Here is a 6381-nt window from a genome sequence, read left to right on the forward strand (position 1 = left end):
CCCTGGCCTAAGACGTCAAAGACAATGCAAGGATCCAGAGACAGGGCTCGAGCCCCAACTAAGCTTATCCAAACCCCAGCTTCCTGTTCTCTGGGGGTTTTGAACCAATCTCCCAAAATTGTAATGAGAATAATATTTTTGTGTAAACAAAAGTAAGGTATTCATATTATCAGTGGACTAGAGGGCCACTTTGCTCTCCTGAGCCCACTCTCCATTCCCATCTAGTTCAGCATAGGTAAGAGTGCCAGGCACATGGAGGGATGGGTTGGAATAATAATACCTACTTTTAGGGTTTTTGTGAGTGCTAAAGGAGGTCCATTTGGAAAGTGCTCAGTAAGGTACCTAACACACATGTTATGCCTATATCCTGTCCCTACTTACCCCCACCGTTTCCCTTGGCTCTTTCTGACATGAGGCCCACCCCCTCCTCATCAGCAGGATGGCGGTCACCCTGCATTTGCCCTCAGCATTCTGTACCAGACATGGCCCTGGTGTAGGAAACCCCAGAAACAATTTGAGAGGACATGGCCACCATCAAACAAGAATAGACTAGATTTTTTTTTTTAAAGAAAGAAAGGAAACAAGGTGCTATAGGACAGGACAGTGATGGGGGGAAAAAAAAAAAAGGAAAAAAAAGCAGCAGGTTCCACACTAGAAGCAATAAAAGGCAGATTTGACTGTGTGAAAAATCAGATCAATAACAGAGAAGATTCACTTCAGAAATACTCCAAATGTAAAATGCATAAAGGCATTTTGAAGACATCAGAAGTATATTGGAGGACAAGTCATAGAAATCCAACCTACAAATAATCCAGAAGGAAGAGATGTTCTTGAAGTATAACATGGAACAATGGGACATAAATAAGGATAAATGTATATTTTTTTAAAACTTTCAGTACAGAGAGACGACTATAGGTAGCAATATTGTATTGCATGTTTGAGTTACTAAAGAGAGTAGATCTTGAAAGTTCTCAACACAACAAAAAATTCTGTAACTAGATTTATCATGATCATTTCACAATATATACAAATATTTAATCATGATGTTGTACATCTAAAACTAATATTATGATGTATGCCAATTTTACCCCAAACCCCCTCCCATCTGGCAACAGTTAAAATGTTCTTTGTATCTATGACTCTATTTCTACTCTGCTTGTTCATTTATTTTGGTTTTTTATATTCCACATATAACTGAAATCATACGGCATTTGTCTTTCTCTGCCTGACTTATTTCACTTAACATAATACCCTCCAGGTCCACCCATGTTGTTGAAAATGATAAGATTTCATTCTTTTTATGGCTGAGTCATATTCCATTGTATATATATATATATATATATATATATATATATATATATATATAATCATCTATAGATGGGCACTTGGGTTGCTTCCATATCTTGGCTATTATAAATAATGCTGCAGTGGACATAGAAATGCATATATCTTCTCAAATTAGTATTTTGGATTTTGGGGGGTAAATAACCAGAAGTGTGATTGCTGGGTCATATCGTAGTGCTATTTTTAATTTTTTCTGAGGAACTTCCATACTGTTCCCCATAGTGGCTGCACCAATTTGCAGTCCCACCAAAGAGTACATCTTTATGACATTGGATTGGGCAATGGTTTGTTAGATATGATACCTAAAGCACAAGCCACCAAAGAAAAAAATAGATAAATTGGACTTCATCAAAATAAAAAACTTTGTGCTGCAAAATTATACCATGATGAAAGCGAAACAACAAAAAATATTTGCAAATCATATATCTGATAAGGATCTAGTATCCGGAATATAAAATGAACACTAGCATCCTGGCTGATGTGGCTCAGTTGGTTGGAGCATTGTCCCTTACATGGAAAGGTCATGGGTTTGATTCCTGGGCACATACCCAGGTCCCATGTTCCATCCCCGGTCAGGGTGCATGGGGGAGGCAACTGATGGATGTTTCTCTCTCCCTCTCTCCCTCTCCTTTCCTCTCTCTCTAAAATCAATAAAAGCATATCCTCTGGTGAGGGTTTAAAAAAAAAGGGGGGGGGGGGACTAACAATTCAATAATAAAAAGACAAACAAACTAATTTTAAAATGGGCAAATTTCTCCCAAGTAGAAAAAACAAATGTCCAGGGAACAGTCACTAATTGTAAAACATGTCATATAGTGTCTTGCCATCCCATATCTGAATTATATACTTGTGTTGCCTGTGTGGTAATTTTAGGGTCCTTCACAAATGTGGTCTCTCCTCTCTCCTGGCACTTGGCGGGACTGCACTACCGTGCACCCTTTGAAGTGGCTATGGCTGTGTGATTCTCTCTGGCCACTGAATTATGAGCAGAAATACCTATCAGTTGGAGTGAGGCTTTAAGGGTCAGCACAGAATTCACGGCATTTCCCCTTCCTCTAAAGTGGTTGTGGAAGCTTCTATCCAGCAAGTCTTCAAGTAACTTCACTGAGCAGAGCTCTGATGGCTCATTTACATCAGAAATGGGGCTTGTGCCCGCCCGGGTGTGGCTCAGCGGTTGAACCTTGACCTAGGATCCAGGCGATCAGGGTTCGATTCCCTATCAAGGCACATGCCCGGGTTGCGGGCTGCAGCTGATCAATGACTCTCTCATCATTGATGTTTCTATCTCTCTCTCTCCCTCTCCTTTCCTCTCTCTGAAATCAATAAAGATATATTTAAAATAAAAAAAAGAAACGGGGCCTGAGGGGCACTTTTCTGTTGAGCCAAACCAGTGAGATTGGAGGAAGAGGGAGAAGGTTGCTGGTTCTTGCAACACAAACAAGCTCACCCTGACTATGACAATACTGATGAAGTCTTATTCCAACATTTGATGAGCTAATGTCTATAGTAGGTTGGTTTCCGTACTTTTTCATCTTGGGTTTTAGGAAGAAGCAGCGTGTTCTGCACGCTGACGCGTGTCCATAGGTGCCGGACGCCTGGGCGCCGTGTGAGGACAGTGCTTATTCTTCTGAATTCTCAGCCCAAATAACCGGGCAGTTATATTGCATGGTATCTGTCCAGAGGAGCCTCCTGTAAGTGGGACCTTAGCACAGTACCAGTAACCTGAAAAGAGGCCACTCTGTCTCAGCCCCAGGAAGAAATTAGGAAGAGCATCTAACAACCTGAGGGAGAATTTCACAGGATCAATGAAAGGGACAATGCAGATAGAAAGAAGATTTTTGTTTTTGTTTTTAAATATGCTTTTATTGATTTCAGAGAAAGGAAGAGAGAGAGAAACATTGATGTAAGAGAGAAACATCAATAGATTGCCTCCCACATGCACCCTGACCAGGGATTGAACCCAAAACCTGGGCATGTGCCCTGACTGGGAATCAAATCGGCCACCTTTCAGTGCATGGGGCCACGCTCAACAAACTGAGCCACACTGGCCAGAGCCAGAAAGAAGCTTTTGAAGCTTTATCTAAAATCCTCTTAGTTTTGCCCTGGCCGGTTTGGCTCAGTGGTTAGAGCTTTGGTCCACTGACTGAAGGGCCCTGGCTTCGATTCCAGCCAAGGGCACATGCCCCTGTTGCAGGCTCCGGTGGGGCGAGTGCAGGAGGCGACCAATTAATTTGTCTCTCTCACGTCGATGTTTCTCTCTCTCTCTCTCTCTCTCTCCCCCTTCCACTCTCTCAGAAATGCAATGGAAAAAATATCCTTAGGTGGGGATTAAAAAAAAACACATAAAATCTTTTTAGTTTTTATTTCATTGTTAAAAGTTACATATATGTGTGTGTATGTCTGTATGTATGTGCATCACATATATATATGCCTGTATGTATGACATATATTAGATCTTTAATTTAGATTTAGTCCCTAACATATACTAGTATTAATTTCTTTGCTGGCAATCCATTTTAATTTTGAACTCCAGTTTCTCAAAAATATTTAGGTAGAGATATTCATTGCCCCAGTATTGTATTACTCTAAAGTTTACCTCATAAAATATAACTAGGTTATGATCAACAATCAACTCAATCATTATAGAAATAGTATGCTTTTAACAATTTACCAAAAGGTCCAAGTGGAATGATAGCGCTGATTTTCAATTTTATATGGATTACAAGAACCAATTCATATAGACACCAGTTATTTATACAATAAACACACAATTTTTATTTTTATATGAATTACAAAAACCAATTTATGTGGACACCATTTATTTAAACAATGGCAACTTTAAAGTTTTTTAGAAAAGAATTATAGCAAAAACCATCAGCCTTGTTGAGAAAGAACAGTCATTCATTCCACAGTAAAGGCACGATTATCAAATAGGAGGAACACAAAGTCACTTTTTAAAGGAAAAAAAATTTTAAATCAGTTATAAATTTCCAATCTCTGACCTTTTTTGCCCCCCAGAAAAACAAAACAAAACCCTCATGTCACAACCTTATATAAATCTAAAGCCGCCACTAAAAGGAGCAATTTACCTGGTTTGTCTTTGGACGAACCAGCTTCTGTCACTTCATATGGCTTAATTAAGTGGGGGAGTGCAGGGTGTGGCATTCTAAGGGGCCATTAGTTTTTATTTTTATTATTATTTTAAATCCTCACCCAAGGATACTTTCTCTATTGCTTTACAGAGAGAGTGAAAGGGGGAGAAAGAAAGAGAAACATCTATGTAAACATCGATTGGTTGCCTCCCGAACCCGCCCCGAGCCTGCAACTGATCTACTCGCCCTTCAGTTCGAGGGCTGATGCTCTAATCACTAAGCCAAACCATCAAGGGCAAAGGTGCCATTAGTTTTCAGACTCCTTATCTTCAGCCCTCAATACTCCAAAGATAATATATTTTATCCTAATAATATCTCTCACACTAAAATAATTCTGGCCTAAAATATTTTTTAATTTTATTTTTAAGGAGGTCTACCCATGGAGGTATGAGGTTGCCTTCTGGTCTGGCTGAATCGTGGTTTATAAAGGGTTTATGATCTAAGGAGATCTCAGGGACATGGGGCTCCTCTATGAGTGTATGTCTAGTTCTAATTCAGTTAGAATTAGTTGGCTAAATATAACAGAAAACTCCAGTCAGAGTGGCTTAAGCAAAATAGTAGGTTATTATCTCTCACTGAAAAAGTTCAGAGATAGGCACCTTAGGGCTGGTATGGTAGTTTTGCATCATCAATGTCTTTTGTTCCTACTCTCTACCCTACCATCCCAGTTCATGGCCTCAAAAATTCTGTCATCTTAGGGCCAAGATGACTGCTGGAGCTCCAGCCATCACATTGGTGTTCTAGGCAGCCAGAAAGTTTTATCATATACACTACAGGCTTCAGTGGGTCTTTACCTCTGCTCTGAGGTATCATGTTTGTTTCCCCTACCCCAGTGTCTTGATGCTTTTGTTCTTCTGAGGATAAAGATCTATTTCCCACTTCCCTTCTCCAGGTTCTCATGGAAGGAGACTCTCTGCCTCCAATCTTACTCACGAACATCTGGAAAAGAGATTGCAAGTGAGTGTGAACACTCCTCTTGAGTCTTGGAATCTCAGAAGTTCTGTACTGTCATGCTAAAATATTAGGTGAATTGTTCATGCCCAATTGTTTTGTATTCTGCATATCATCTTCCCTTTCTGTGAACAAGTGAGCCAGTGCTCATGTCTCAAGTCCACTTGGAGTAGCCTGTCTTCCCTTGGACTTCAGGTTATTTGGTGGCCTTACAAATTCAGCTCTCTTATAGGTTCATGAAAAGTTATGACTTTGTAGTTTACCCGGCTTTTTCTTCTTGTTCAGATGAAAGCATTACTCACTTGACCTTTCAAGATCCCAGGCATAAACAGAATGTGAGAGGCGATGTGTGAAGAATGACTGAGAATTTTTCAGAGCTTTGAAAATTCATTAAGCCACAAATGCATAAACAAAAAGAAATCTTCATCTCAGCATATTGTTGAGAAATTGCAGAACACAGAGGAAGCAGCCATCACTTAGGAGGAACTTTAAACAGCAGACTTCCCAACTGCAACAATGCAAGCAGGAAGGCAGTGGAATGATATCACCAAAACCCTTAGGAAAAAAACATTTAGACTAAAATGGTATACCTAACAAAACTCTCAATAGTAGGAGCTGTGTTCATTAGGATAAGGCTCAGCTATAAAGAATAGAAAAACTCCAAATAACAGTGCTTAACACAACCAGAGGTTTAGTTCCATCTCATTGAAATCCAGAGCTAGGCTGTCTAAGGGATGAGTGGGTCTGTGTTCCACAAAGTTCTCAGCCTCAGGCTTCCTCTAGCTCAATATGCTGCCACCAGCATATCGTTGTTCTTATACTCATGGTCCAAGGTAACATTCACAACTTCAAAATCCCTTTTCTTACATACTCAACTTCACTAGCAATTAAGGAAATGCAAACCAAAATTACAATGAGATACCACCTTGCCAGA

Source organism: Miniopterus schreibersii, assembly GCF_964146895.1.
Source record: "Miniopterus schreibersii genome assembly, chromosome: 6".
Lineage (NCBI taxonomy): Eukaryota > Metazoa > Chordata > Mammalia > Chiroptera > Miniopteridae > Miniopterus > Miniopterus schreibersii.